A 16,082-nucleotide genomic window follows, 5' to 3' on the forward strand; every position below is an offset into this window, starting at 1 on the left:
AAAAATCACATGAATATATGTGATTTTGCATTTCCGGGTAGGGGTGTGTGGCTGCTGACTATCAATCAACGGGTCCCGGCCGGCAATTTTCGGTGATCATCGGTGAAGCTGAGAGGGGAGAGATCTGTGTGCAAACAACACAGATCTCTCTCCCGTCAGCATGGGCATGCTGCTTTCTATCTCTCTATAGCAGAGAGATAGAAAGCAGCAGGTCTACTTAGTAAAACAGTACACAGTATACAATACAAACACTCCCTAATACATAGCAACCCTTTGATTGTCCCAGATGTTAACTCCTTCCTGCCCAGTGTCATTAGTACAGTGTCAGTGCTTTTAATTAGCACTGATCACTGTATTAGTGTCACTGTAGATGTCAGTGGCAGTTAGTCAGTTCGCACCCAGTGTCAGATTGCCCGCCACAGTCCTGCTATAAGTCACTGATCGCCACCATTACTAGTATAAAAAAACAAAAAAAAACAAATAAAACTTAGTGAATGTAGTGAAATTTCACATTGCAAACAGTACCCAATCATGCACAATAAAAAAAAGCTGCATTTTTGCTTGAACATGATAGAAGTCCACAGAGCTTTACCTCATTCACTTAGCTTTAAGGAAAATTCCCATGCAAAATGTAACTACTCTTTCAAAATGAGCAGCTCGTTTCCTTTTTAGTAAATCAATCCCAATATCTAGGCTTCTCTAAATTCAATTTAAAAAAAATAGGCTTTACTATCACTATAAGTTGCCTTGACATACCTTTCATTGGTTATCTGTTTTGTTGCAGAGTGCGATCACTGAAATGCTATGGAAGTAATGACTTTTTAAAAGCCAGCATTTGTGTGGGTTAGACTTGTCCCCTTGCCCACTATAAAATAGCACTTCAACCTTCAGGAGGGTTCCAATAGCACACCTCAGTAGGACTATTGACTAACTAAACATACGCACAGCCACCTAATGATACCTTCTACTGAACTTATATTGTAATAATTTATCACCAGTAAGTTTAATAGCAGGATTTAGCTTTCTATTTGATAGTATGACTTAGACTTTAGCAATGACCGAGTTACATCTCATGGGTTTGGAACTTTCATAAAACATGCTCTGGCTTATTTATACAAATATTTTTTTAGGACTAGCTCCACAGTCTATGAAAAAGCAAATAAATAAATAGCATGCAAAATGCTGCATAAGCAGGCTATCTGAATGGCTTAGTTGTACAGCCTGTTTATAACTTACGATGACACCTTTGAAGTCATGTTTCTTCCATTCACAAACTATATTGCTTGACTGTTCACTAAGTGAATTCAGATTCAGAAACTTTATAAATCCCAACAGGGAAAATATTAACCTCCCTAGCGGTCTGATTATGTCCATATTTCTGTGCTCAAAGCAGTACATTTTTTTGCATGGAAATATGTATTTTTTTATTGTAGGTCTGTAATTTTTAGGAATATCTCACTGAAATCTGTCCGAACAATAGTCTAGTAAACATCCCGGGTATGTTACAATTTCAAACATGAAATCATAAATTATAATTTAATAAATAATCATAAAAAATAATAATATAATAATACATTTAATTCAATAATATAATAAAAAAAAACCACTGACATTTGAAATATAGTGCCAAGTTTGCACATCAAGTCGCAAAATCGTTTTCAGTGTCTGATGATGAATTTCCCCACGAATCATCACTCAATTCTGCAACTAGTTCTAATTTACTATCGCTGTTCTCTAGCTGGTCTAAAACCGCTTTTGACATATAGGGATGCTTTTTGGATGCTATGGACATTTCTCAGTTTCCAGGCAGAAAGAACAGTAAAAATGCAGGCAGGGAACAGGACAAAGCACTCGGGACAAAATGTATGTGAAATGGTTTGATACAGTAATGTTTACTATGTGATTTTAGTGAATTTAGTGAATGTCACTTTTTGTCATTTTCCAATTTCCCGCCATTCCGTTCCCGTACGTCCCGATGCTCACAGGGGATGGAACCCAGATGACAGATGCCGGCATCCGCCGGAGGACATTGCCAGGGACAGTGCAGGAGGGACATCGTGGGAGAGCAGGACAAGGTAAGTGAAGAACAGATCCAGGAGCAGCGCCACATGGTAAGCCCGAGTGTAGCTCGGGGTTACCGCTTGTGGTACTGAAACTTTTCTCCCGAGCTACACTTGGGAATACCGCCAGGGAGGCTACAGCGGATCTCCAGTCTCCGGTGAAAAAAAGAAAAGTCAGCAGCTACAAAAACTGTAGCTGCTGACTTTTAAAAAACAGCCATTCACCCATCCCAGGATCCAGCAGTGTCCTCACCGCAGCAGGGTTCACCAGTCGTCCTGTGTCCCCGATGCCAGCATCTTAACTGTGGACACCCAGATGTGATAGCTTGCAGCTTCACAGCTGGGTGCCCACTGCGCATGTGTGGGGGGGGAGGGACAGAGGAGGGGGAGGAGAACTTCTGCTCCTGATTGCCTCACAGCTGAAGCACAGCAGGTATCTGTCAAACTCGGGTACCCGCTCCCCAAAGGTGCCCATCCTTAACAGGGAGTGGGTGCCGAAGCCTTAAAGTGAAACTTCCCCTTTAGGATGGAGCTCTGCTTAAAGTTACAGTTAGACTTAAAACAACGAAAAACAAATCACAAGTAACAAACAAAAAATATATGAAAAAAAGTCATAAATAACACAGTCCTGTACCACTGCATGTTAGAATTTGTGTATGGTTTTTATTAGAAATTCCTATTTTTCCAGTGAAAATGCTGCTTCCTCCTTTTCTCCAAGCATCCTAATCCCTAAGCACTTGCCTTTATGCAAGACTTGGGGGGGGGGGGGTTGTCTGACCTACTAATCTACTGAGAACACTGGTTTTAATTCTGCTGCAATAGGAATATTTAAAGTGATTGTAAAGGCACAGTTTTCATTTTATTTTTTTTATAACAAGCATTTTATACTTACCTGCTCTGTGCAATGGTTTTGCATAGAGCAGCCCAGTCCCCTGCTGGCTCTCCTGGCCCCTCCCTCATGCTGTGTGCCCCTGCAAGTGCCCCAAGCCACTTGCTATGGAGGCACCCGGGCATGCTTGCTCCCAAGCTGAATCTGTCCTTAAGACACACTGAGCCTGGCTCGGCTCCACCCCCACTCCCTCCTCACTGGCCAATGGCTCCCACTGCTGTGCCTGAGCCAATGGGAGAGGAGATAGCCGAGAAAGCCTCTGCTCTCATGCACACTGCAGAATCCAAAATGGGCTCTCATGCCTCAACTGCACTAGGGACCACTTTAAATACCCTGCCCCAGAACAACTTTAAATACCCTGCATCAAAAAGTACTGAAAGTATGAAAATAAAGTTTATTAGTACAATAACTGATTACCTATATAAATCTGTGATCTGAATTGGACTTTGAGAAGTGACACATCATTAACAGTTAGTAATATTAACCTGTCTTGTTCTACTGATCTGGTCAGTCATGAGTTCACACAATGCTTAAAGTCTATCGCTTAGGTATTGTTCCTCAATTGCTATAATGAACTTCTATGAGCTAAGCAGTTACTATTATAAAAAGGGTGATTTTCTCTCTCTATAGTCTAGTAACCTGTCCATCAGCACATCTAATGGTAGGTAGACATTGTATTACCCTCATGTCATCACTGTTCTACCTAAACCCTACAACGCTTCCTTACATTCCTTTTTCTCTCCATGACTTGCTAAAGCAAAACAGCTATTTTTCAGAGTTGAAATATTTATGCTGCAGTAATTTAAATTGTTTACCTGATGATAGATTTTTCATTCTGTACAGCTATTCTTGTGATTTACACACCTATTCCACATTGTACAGCCAGACAGGTGGCACATTAAGCCATTCATCTTTCAGCTTCCTAAGTGAACTTTCCACCTCCTGCCTCATTGCTGAATAGTGAATCAACATTATCACCCATATCCAGTGAAAATGTAGGTGTATGTTAATTAGAAGGTAGCAGAGTGATCATACTTATTAGCTGGGGCAGAAATAGTACAAGAGTGCCTGACCAAACTTAGAAATCTTGTTTGGCTCATAAAACAATAAACATATACTGTATTTACAATCTAGCTGGCTGCCTGGAAGTCCACTTTCATTGTAAATTGATCCTCTGGGGTGTTTCTTAGCTGGCTATGATACATGTTACAACCTCTGTTGGAAGTGACCACTGACTGTTCTCCCTGGACACACGTATACTTGTGCATACCAACTCAGGTGAAAGCACATGGTTGCTAAGGTTGCCCCAGATATACTATGTGCAGGGGTCTAGGTTGGACTAGGTTAGCTTCTCTCGCCCAGTATGGAAATTCATGAAAAATTGCTTTTTAATATCTACTATAGGCAATGCAACTACTGTATGTCATTTAAAATCATATTCAGAAGTAGACAAGCTGCCTTTAGCATCCAGATTTACAATGTATATCTTTGTTATTCAGATTTTCTTTCAAACACGTTCCCTATAATTATCTAATGAGTTCTCAGCCTATTCTGATTCAACAATAGAAATGCTTTCAGTCTTATAAAACTAGCAACTCAGAGTGAGTCACTTCTTTCTAAGAACAGTGTGCTGGAGAACAGTCCACCACCTATATCACACTACAAAAGGACACTTCAGGTGACCTTTTGTTACAAGTATACTTATTAATAGATGGTATGCACTACAATGCAAGGTATGCAAAGTTGAAAAACAAGTGCTTTGTATTTATAAAAAAGTAACTGATTTATAAAAAAGTAACTGATATTCTTTCTGTGAAACAGAAGCAGCAAGAACTCACAGAGCTATCAATGAAAACTTTACAAATTGGGCCAGCCAAAGCTTGATTACTAATAGGGCCTTAAATACCATGGGTTTGACTTTGCTGACTGTGAGACAAAACCCTGCCCAACTACCTGTCAAGTACAGTTTCCTAGTTGCCAATAAAGGCTCTTTCATTGGATATGGGGATGGCAGGGGCAAGAGCTAGCCCTGGAGTCAAGTGTTTAGTGAATTAGAGGGCCATAAATATAAAGTAATAGCTGATAAATGTTGGTACCTACTTAAAGTGGCATTCAATGACAAAAAAAGTTACATTAAAAAATTCTTCAGAACTCTTAGAATGCAACTGATTCCCTCCAAGAGGGAAAACATGCCTTCCTAACTTCCAAACACAATTCAAATATTCCCCAAATTTCCAGTCTCTGACTTTATTTCCTTGAAATCTCAGTAACTGCTTACATTTTTGTATCTTTCAAAGCCCATCCAGTCTTTTAGTGAAACAATCCGCTGAGGTGCCTTAAACCTCTAGATGATGATTCCACATTTTCATGGCTCTTTCAGAGGTTACATTTTTTCCATCTATTTGCAAGGAGTGTGTTAGTATCTTTTATGGTGACTTAATTTTTAACAGCCTCCCAATAATTTACTATTTGAACCAGTGTTTCTCAAACTTTTTAATGTGGAGGATCCCTTTCCCATTTCCAGCCTCAGGAAACCCTGCTGATATTTAGCACAGTATACTAACGTGTTGGTCAGTGGGAAGAATGTTCCTTACAAATGTGATCATTGGGTAAAATCCCCCCTTATAGACCATTACAAAGATCACTGGAAAGCTGGCCATTGATGGCTTGAAATCCAGATCAATTTCAAATCATCTATGGCCATTCCCATTAGCGAGAAGTCAATATAATTATCAACTTGTATGACTGGGCTTGTTGAAAAATTGTGTTTGATCAACACTGCAGGCAATTGCCTGCAACCATAATCAGTGTATTATGACAGAGGAGGAGTCCCGCTGTCAGAATACAATAGTGTAGCTGGGAGGATTCCTCTTTCCACCTTGGATGTGTGGATAGGGAGAATCTGTTCAGTTTCTTTCTGTCAGACTGCTGGCTGATCTAACAAAAACTAATAAATGTGTGGCCAGCTTTAGTAGTTACCTATCTGAGAGGCAAAACCTGCTCTAGGAACCTCTAGCAACCTCTGGAGGAATTCTGGTCTAGAAAAGCTGTTACCTTTACATACAGTATATTTGGCAATCAACATTCTCCCTTTAAGTGGCTCTATCATTAAAAATATATGTAGGGTGCCATTGGTGACCTTTTTTCACAAAACTAGTGGCCTGGCTTTAATTGGCTTAATACTTTTGAGACACATAACTGGAGAAATCATGCTATACATAAGTGTCAGAATTCCTTTTTCTATACTTGTTCAGGGTCAGTGACTCAAAAAGTGCTGATGGGCAGGGAACCAGGATTTTCGAAGGAGAGATCATTCATGGCAGCACACATATTTTTCTAATGATAGATTCACTTTAATTGCTTTTCTCTGGAGGATGGGGGTAATAAATTCAGTTTAGGGAATCTTTCATTATAGCGGAGGTCTTTATGCCTGTTGTACATTTATCTGGCATTTTCTGCAAAAAATAGACATCATTTTCGTTTTTAAAAGCTTCAAATGGATGATAGATTGCAGTTATTCCATTGTAAATTACTGAAAAGTGCTGGGATGGATAAATAAGGATCAATAGAAGGGTTTAACATTAGCCTATCTACAAGAAAATGCTTTTCTAAGTTCTCTTCAGCATTGGCCATTGGAGTTGTGGAATAGGAAACATATAGCAAAGCATATAGAATGAAGTGATGTGGAACCAGGAATATATACCATAGAGTACAAGAGAAGGCAGCACAGAACAAGGAACAGTGCAGAGTACAGAATGAGGTAATGTGGAATAGGAAACTTAAGAGTGCAGAATACAGAAGGATGTGATGTGGAACAGGGATCATACAGTGCAGATTACAGAAAAAGACAGAGTGAAATAGGGAATGTACATCACAGCATACACAAGTATATAGAGTGGAAAAGATATGTACAGTACAGCTTTCAGAAACAGGTGACATGAAACAGGGAGCATACAGTGCAGAGTACATAATGATGTGGTATGGTATAGGGAACATACAGCCCTTATTGATATATACACTATAATGTTACATTTTTAATATTAGACTCTTCACTACCAAAATCATCAAGTGTGTTTTTTTAAGCTAGATTCACAATTTGAGTGCGCATATGAAGGACTTGGCTTCCCTACAGAGCACTGCTCCACTTTCTTTTGCAGGAATGTTTGGCCCACTGCCTGAAAAGTTAAAAGTACCACAAAATGTATGATGTCACTTCATGAACCTGGAAGGGGGTCCTCTGGAATCTGGCACTTCTGTCTAGAAAGCTGCCTTCTGTTTGTGGGACACAACCATAGTATCTGACACTGGGGATGAAGTGGGCAGCAGCCACAGTGTAGGCACTGGCCTGGGGGACAAATGCACCCTTCCCAGTCTGCCCCAGATACTACAACATCAGTATGGTGGTTGATCAGTCATAGCCTCAGGACCTGGGGCACACCACAAGAGATCCAGTTCTACGTGGTTGAAAACCTGGTACTATTACAGTTTCAAAAACAAACATCAGATGTCCAATGGAGGCTGAGCTGTCCAGTATATATATGACTGGATGCTTTTAACGACCTACATTCTAAAACTGTCAACTCCTGGTATATACCACATATTGAACATAAAATGGAACTTCATTCTCTGTCAAAATTGACTATTTTTTATCCTTATGCTGCTAATATTAGTAAACAGATAGGAAAGTACACTGCTCAAAAAAATTAAAGGAACTCTTTGAAAATACATTACATCTCAATGGGGAAAATATCATGCTGGATATCTATACTGATATGGACTGGGTAATGTGTTAGGAATGTAAGGATGCCCCATTATTTGATGGAAGTGAAAATTATTAACCTACAGAGGACTGAATTCAAAGACACCCCGAAAATCAAAGTGAAAAAATGATGCAGCAGGCTAGTTCATTTTGCTGAAATGTCATTGCAGCAACTCAGAATGGTCCTCAGTAGTTTGTGTCAGGGTCAGACTGACCATTTGGAAACTCGGGCACTGCCCGAGGGCCTGGGGTCAGTAGAGGCCCCATTAGATGCCCCTGGTACCTTTTTCATAGGCTTTTTTGAGTTTGGGCAAGGACACAGGGGCTCCATGATCCCCTATTGCCCGGGGGCCCCATGAGTTGTCAGTCTGCCCTTGGTTTGTGTGGCCCTCACGTGCTGTATGCATGTCTGACAACGTCGGGGAATGCTCCTGAGACGACGGATGGTGTCCTGGGGTATTTCCTCCCAGATCTGGACCAGGTTATCACTGAGCTCCTGGACAGTCTAAGGTGCAACCTGATGGCGTTGGATGGTCCAAAACATGATATCCTCGAGGTGTTCTATTAGATTTAGGTCAGGCGAGTGTGTTAGCCATTCACCGGTATCAATTCCTTCATTCTTCAGGAACTGCCTGCATACTCTCGCCACACGAGGCCAGGCATTGTTGTGCGCCAGGATGAACCCAAGACACACTGAACCAGTGAAGGATCTGACAATGGGCCCAAGGATTTCATCTCGATGCCTAATGGCAGTCAGGGTGCCATTGTCTGGCCTGTAGAGGTCTGTGCATCCCTCCATGGATATGTCTCCCCAGACCATCACTGACCCACCACCAAAACGGTCATGCTGAATGATGTTACAGGCAGCATAAATTCTCCACGGCTTCTCCAGACCCTTTCACGTGTGTCACATGTGCTCAGGGTGAACCTGCCCTCATCTGTGAAAAGCACAGGGCGCCAGTGGCAGACCTGCCAATTCTGGTGTTCAATGGCAAATGCCAATTGAACTCTATGGTGCTGGGCAGTGAGCACAGGGCCCACTAGAGGACATTGGGCCCTCAGGCCACCCCCATGAAGTCTGTTTCTGATTGTTTGGTCAGAGAAATTCACATTAGTAGCCTGCTGGAGGTCATTTTGTAGGGCTCTGGCAGTGCTCATCCTGTTCCTCCTTGCACAAAGGAGCAGATACCGGTCCTGCTGATGGGTTAAGGACCTTCTACGGTACTGTCCAGCTCTCCTAGAGTTACTGCCTGTCTCCTGGAATCTCCTCCATGCTCTTAAGACTGTGCTGGGAGACACAGCAAACCTTCTGGCAATGGCACATATTGACATGCCATCCTGGAAAAGTTGGACTGCCTGTGCAACCTTTGTAGGATCCAGGTATCGCTTCATGCTACCAGTAGTGACACTGACCCTAGCCAAATGTAAAACTAGTGAAAAATGGTCAGAAAAAAATGAGTAGGGAAAAAAATGTCAGTGGCCTCCAACTGTAAAACCATTCCTGTTTTGGGGGTCGTCTCATTGTTGCCCATCTAGTGCATCTGTTGTTAATTTAATTAACACCAAAGCAGCTGAAACTGAATAACAACCCCCTCTGCTACTTAACTGACCAGATCAATATCTCAGGAGTTTAACTGACTCGATGCTATACTCTAATTAAAAAGTGATCCTTTAATTCTTTTGAGCAGTGTATATTACATTTACTTGTTTTAAACTTTTTTTCTTATATTTCTTCAGTTACTTCCTGGTTTCCGGGCCTAGGCAAATTATGTCATACACCCTAGGAGTCCTAGGAGGGAAGAAGGGGCTATCTCAGCTAAGCATATCCTACTGCCAGAACTAAGGGTAGATGGCTTCCAGATTCCTGGAAGTAAATTCATCTGCCCTTACTTGCTGCTGTAGGGGTGCTTCTCAATGTGATTTTTCAGCAAAATAAAACATGCAGACACGAATGGATGGGGGGAATTTGCTTTGAATATTAAAAAATTAATTCAATAATGTTTTTGGTTTGTGCTGCTCAGATGCAGTGTAATTTCAAACTTAACAAAAACTAACTTAACTTAAAAAAAAAGGTTTGTTTGTCATTTATGGAAATACTAAAACAGGCCATAGATGGATCAAAATTTGGCCAGTTGGATAACAGATGAAGTTCAGTCCATCTATGGCCATTCCCATTCCTAATCTAATGATTGATTTGTTTTGAACCAGTCCCTCCTGTCTGAACAAAATAAATGAACAGGGAGGATTCTTCCATCCACCTCAGTTGTGTGGATGAGAGAATTCATGTATGGCCAGTTTTACATCTTTAAAGTATTTCTAAACCCCTGACCCTACATTCACTATATCTGGTCTCCCACAGTACACAAAACATGGAAATGCAATTATTTTACTAAATGTAAACTGCTAAATATATTTTCTTATCAGCAGTATAAAGTAGTCTTGTGACTTCTATCAGTGACCAACTAAAGACTGGTTAATCTTTTAGTTTTCATTCTCCTCTGACTGTCCTATAAGGCTGCATAACCCCTGACCCCTTGACCCTCTGTCTCTAGCCATACACACTAAACTGAGCATGTGCAGAGTGACTCCTAGAGCTCTGTACTATCAGCAGGTGGACAGGAGACAATAGAGGAAGGGGAGGATCAGAGACGACAAGATCAGACAGCCTTTTTACACAATGTCAAAGATTAACCCCTTAGGTTTCACAGTGAGTATAACAAGCATGCTTTACTGCATATACACACTGATATTACTGTTGTGGATTTAGTAACACTTAAAAAAAAAATGCTATTACTTACAGTAGTAAAATAATATTTAGGATGGTAAGCCAAAAAACTATGTAAACGTATTAAAGCCAGCGGCTAATTTAATGGTAGTGTATTGACCGATATTCAATCCAAACAGCAAATCCAAACTGGAACTTAATTTAGAGTAGATTTTTTTATTGCTTTCTGCATCCGAGTCAGGTGTCTTTCCCTTGCTTTTTGCTGCATTCCAGGGAAAGAAAGTTGAGAAGTTAAAAACCCTATTAGCATCTACTCATTTACTGTTCTTCTAAAAGGCAACAGCGGAAAAGAACAAAAGATCAAGATAGTCCACATAAGTAATACAAAATTCACACAGGCCGTAGCCCATTTTTAAAGAAATCTCTAGGATCCTGCATCAGACCACTTTTGTTAGCTCCTGGCCCTGCTGTGTGCTTTGGGAGAGCACACAGCCCATGCACTGAATACAAAGCGCTATACTTTTTACTCTTTTTTTTTCAACTTTATTGGAATGTCACAAAATGACATTCTATTCGTGTTCATTCACAGCAGCATGCTGCAATGAAGTATAGTGTGAGGCGACACATTGCATTGAAAAAAAGTACTGCACATCCTACTTTTTTACATGCACACCATCGCAGCACATTGGTGTGAACTAAACAAAACGGACATAAGACAACTTTCCTTGTCCATGTGTTGGGACTGCTCTGGGCAAAGATGCCCATCACAGTTGAACATACCTGGTGTGACACTGACCCTCAAACAGAACAAACAAAGGGTCAGTCTACACAAAAATTAGATATACAGATTTGGTAGAAGTTGAAGAAGTCAAACCATCTAATAGCTTCTCTCTCTCTCTCTCAACTTGATAAATAGTTTGATTTAGCATGATCCACTTATAAATTAAATATTAATTTCAGATGGACAGAGCCTTCAATCCCTGGCATCATAAAATTATAAAAGTTAAACCATTGTGTACATGGCAACACTGTTATTTCATTGTGACTTACTTCTTTAATTGTAGCAGATTCACTATAAATTCAAGGTAAACATTAAAATAAAAAATGTATTTTAATATTATTTCACCTTTGAATCTAGATAATGTGCTTTTCCTTGTACAGTAAATAGTAATGTTAGTTGATATATATATATATATATTCAAATGTATCTATCCAACCATCTTCATACAAGTAGTTAGACATGCTCCTAACATAACTAGACAATTGCCTTCAAGATAAATAATACAACAAAGCATTAGAGCAGTGTACAGGATGGACTCCACACATATTTATTAACACTCGGCACTCCAACATTTTACACTGATTGTAAACTCATTTCTAAACAGACAAGCACTGTGTGTGATATGTCTTGTGCTATTTCTTGCTTGTCATATTTTAGCCTTTTAAATGACAGCATCAGTATCCCTGCCTGAAAACGCTTGGGGGCAACAACATTCTCAGCTAAGGATGAAGTACATAGTCAGCCTTAGCATAACAACAGAGTTCCACTTACAATTGTATGTGTTGTTTATCCCATTCATGTAAAAAAAAATAAATCTGGAGATGCTAACCGACATAATGTAATCTAATAGAAATCTATGACAAGCAGTAATTCATATATCATAACTACAAAACGTTATAAGTAAATAGCAAGAGAATAATGATCACACAATACATATGATGCAAGCAAAAAACAGTTATGTATATAATCATTTCAATCAGATTCCAACATTTGACAAGGGTTTATAAACCGTTCATCCAGAACAATCCAAACACATGCAAGGCTGTTTAAGATGCATTCACATAACTCTAGAGATGTCTTTTGACCTTTCCAGAACTGACACTATTAAAAAACACTACCAGCAAACAGCAGGGCTGTTTAGTCATCATCATATCTAAGCAGGTCATGTGGACAGCTAAAGAGCATAGGTTTTACGCCAATACTGAAAACTTGCAGTGCCTTCACACAGCCAATCTTTTTAACTTCCACTTAAACCAACTGGATATTTGTACATGAAAACATAAACTTGCAACTCGTCTAGCTTTGCTGGCTGATCTGACTTCCTGTGCTCAGAATAACTCACAAGAGCACATAGAAGAAAAGTTTTTTTTTGAGCATCATTTTTCTTAAGGGACTACAGCAGGCTTTTCAACCTTTTTAACCCAGAGGAACCTTTAAAATAATTTCCAGGTCTCTGAAAACTCCTGCTAAACACAATTCCTTGGAGGTCAGCGGGAAATGTACATCAGTGCTCAGTTGGAAAAGTTGCCACTCTTACAGGAAACTAAAAAGGTCTCTGGTGTCAGACCGCTGGTTCTGCCAAGCAGCATTGAATCTGCACCCTATGCAGGCACTACTTTTGGGAGGTCATAGAACCATAACTCAAAGAACCCCAAAGAGACCCTGGAGGAACCTTAAGGTTCCACTGAACTCTGGTTGAGAAAGGCTGGACTACAAACTTGTAAAGCAGAATATTGTTTGCATGCCAGATATTTCCTATCAATGATCATTATAATGGAATTCTTAAAGAGAACCTCAGCAAGATTACATTTCTTGAACATGCATCATCCTCCTGAACTCCTGGAGATTTCAGTGCGAGGGCAGCCATATTGAATAATTACCTCTACTCTCCAAGGGCTTTGAACAGGAGCGTTTCTAGGGTCCTAACAGACCAGGGGCACCTCTGGGCACATAGATTAAAATGTTGAGGGGCTAATGGGATACGATGATGACCACTCTGGATCAAATCTGAGACTAATATAATGAACTGGTGTAAAAACTGTAATGTCACATTATGATGACAAATTCAATAATAGATAGATTGAAAAGTAGATATATTGTACATTGTTGCAAGACTATATAATGCATGAAATTCCTGATCTCTATATCTGAAGACCTCAGGGACTTAGTAGAGGACCTGGGGCACTTACCCTGGAGGGTCTAGCAACACTTGCAGCTCTGAATCTAAGCAGTTTTCTCCTGGAATATATTAAAAAGCCAGCATGGGTTAAAATGTAAAACCTCTAGCCATATAGGTTTAGTCTGCCCTCCAACATCGTGATCTTTTTTTAATAAGTGACAAAATTGAGCTATTCAACACCACAATCAGTCAAATCACTTTTGAAAACTGAAATGCGTACAACCTTCATGACATCTTTAATAAATCAATACTCTAGTGTGCAAGTGAACTAATATTCAATGACTTGGGCATCATGCAGGCAGTGGTTAAGCTTGCCTAAGTTTTGATCCTTTGCATGGACAATGGCAATAAAGAGTCACCTACATTGTACACAATCCCACAACAACACTGGCTCAACCACAAAACTTCTTTGAAAGCCTCGGCTTGCAGAAAGGGTAGACTTCCTTGCAAGCAAATAGTATGACCAAGTTACAAAGCGATGCGTTAAAGCCTTCGTAAGTAATAACAGTGACACTTACTGAGTATCTTATAGACATATACAGTAAAAGGCAATAGGCAGTGTAGTTGCTGTTCTCGTGATTGCAAACAGTGGAAACGCCTTCAAGAGATGAAGTACCTGCACTGTGAGCCTCTCAGACGTTCACTTCATCTTCTGTTGACAAGGAAACCAAAGCGCACTTCATTTTCCAGAAAGAAAAAAAAAAAAAAACACCTTCCACTGCCATCAATTGGAAATGTTAATATGTGTACAGAGCAGATAGACATACATCATCTTTTTTTGTGACCCCATATCATTGCAAGAAAGGACACATCAAATAGGCAATGGCATTTGAATAGGTGAAGGGGGTGGGGGAGTAAAAAAAAATTAAAAAAAATATATATATGATCACACTGGGAAAAAAAAGTTGCCACCTTATGAAAGGGTTAATAGAAATTTACAGGAAACAAGAAGAAGAAAAAAAGAAAAAACAAAACTAACAAAAGAGGTGCTTTTGCCAGATTTCAAGAAAAGAAAAAGAAGGTTAACATCTCACTGAACTCTTGCAGACCATAGAGACAAAAAAAAAAAGGACCAAGAGCATCCGAAAAAAGGAAGCAAGAGTTACCAAACATGCTTTGGAAGGAATAAAAATATTTATTTTTAGAAGGGAAAGAAAAAAAAAAGAAACAATAACATTTACTTTACACTGCCAAGGAGAACCAGTTGCACATCCTGAGCTGTGAGGATCTCCCAGCAGCAGCCTGTAGATCCAGCAGCACTTCTCTGTCTAGCCCCCAGCAGCCTGCCACAAAAACTTGCACTCAGGATTAAAAAGCAGCATGCCCCAGCTCCCATCTTTAAACAAGTTAAAAATAATAACAAGAGATTAAAAAAATAAAAACAAAACCAAAAAAGAAAAAAAAAGACAAAAAATTAAAAAGGACAAGAATGTCACCCAGAAGGTACTCACCAGAGTGGGGAGTAAAATGTTGGAATAAAAATTAGATTTTTTTTTTTTAGGAGTAAAATTACAGTATGGCGGTGTGAATAGGAAAGAGCAGCTTCTCCCTCGGTGTCTGCCTCGGGCACTGACACGTGACTTGGAGCCAGGCTGACTTGCAGGCAGAGGAGGTGGGATGTGTGCATGGAAGTATGGGGGTGCTGGGCTGGGGAGTGGGGGGTGGAGGGGGGCAGCGCTAAGGTAATGAGAGGCTGGAGGTGGGAGGAGGACCTCGGCAGAGTTCAGGAGGATGCCACCTTCAGCAGGAAAGTAGCAGAGGGGAGCAGGTGTCTTCCTGGCCGCTTCCTGGAAGATGGAAACAATGTAGCGGGCAGGGAAGGAGAGAAGTCAGCACAAGTTTCTCCTCCGTCCTCTGTGGTGTCGGCTCCCTCCGACTGCTGCCACTCACTCCGCACGTTGTCTGATGAAGCCGCGGCTGGTGCTGAGGAGGCTGACAACGAGGATGCTGAGGAGACGAGGAAGGGGGTGGAGTGGGGAGAGCAAGAGTACAAGTACAGGCGGAGAGAGGGATGGAGGAGAGAGAGAGAGAGAGATGGAGGAGAGAGAGAGAGAGGGATGGAGGGGAGAGGGATGGAAGGAGGCAGCTGACTGCAATGATCCTGAGCTCCGGACACTGACAGCAATGGCTCTGTGCGTGTGTCCTGACACTCAGCACACCTCATACATACAGCCTGATACTTGTATATGTAGATGGATACATTCACCTCATTCATTCAACCTGACACTTGTATGTGACACTTGTATGTTCATCTCATACTTGTATATGTAGATGGTGCATTCGCCTCATAATTGTGTATGTAGATGGCTACATTCACCTCATACTTGTATATGTAGATTAATACATTCTCCTCATACCTGTATATGTAGATGTATACATTCACCTCATACCTGTATATGTAGATGTATACATTCACCTCATACCTGTATATGTAGATGGATACATTCACCTCATACCTGTATATGTAGATGGATACATTCTCCTCATACCTGTATATGTAGATGAATACATTCTCCTCATACATGTATATGTAGATGGATACCGTCACCTCATGCCTGTATATGTAGATGAATACATTCACCTCATACATGTATATGTAGATGGAAACCTTCACCTCATGCCTGTGTATGTAGATGAATACATTCACCTCATACATGTATATGTAGATGGATACCGTCACCTCATGCCT

General features: G+C 40.5%; 1 long non-coding RNA gene across 1 annotated transcript in view; it reads right to left on the bottom strand.

Moving 5' to 3' along the window:
* LOC149437142 (uncharacterized) overlaps positions 1 to 15,504 on the bottom strand; it is a 470,898-nt gene extending 455,394 nt beyond the window's left edge. Inside the window, exon 1 of the long non-coding RNA XR_016308166.1 lies at positions 14,845 to 15,504. This is a non-coding gene — a long non-coding RNA (uncharacterized LOC149437142). The remainder of the gene's footprint in view (positions 1 to 14,844) is intronic.
* Positions 15,505 to 16,082: the final 578 nt, after the last annotated feature.

Source organism: Staurois parvus, unplaced genomic scaffold (assembly GCF_062004578.1).
Source record: "Staurois parvus isolate SC_StPar_1 unplaced genomic scaffold, SC_StPar_1.0 ptg001302l, whole genome shotgun sequence".
NCBI classification, from domain to species: domain Eukaryota; kingdom Metazoa; phylum Chordata; class Amphibia; order Anura; family Ranidae; genus Staurois; species Staurois parvus.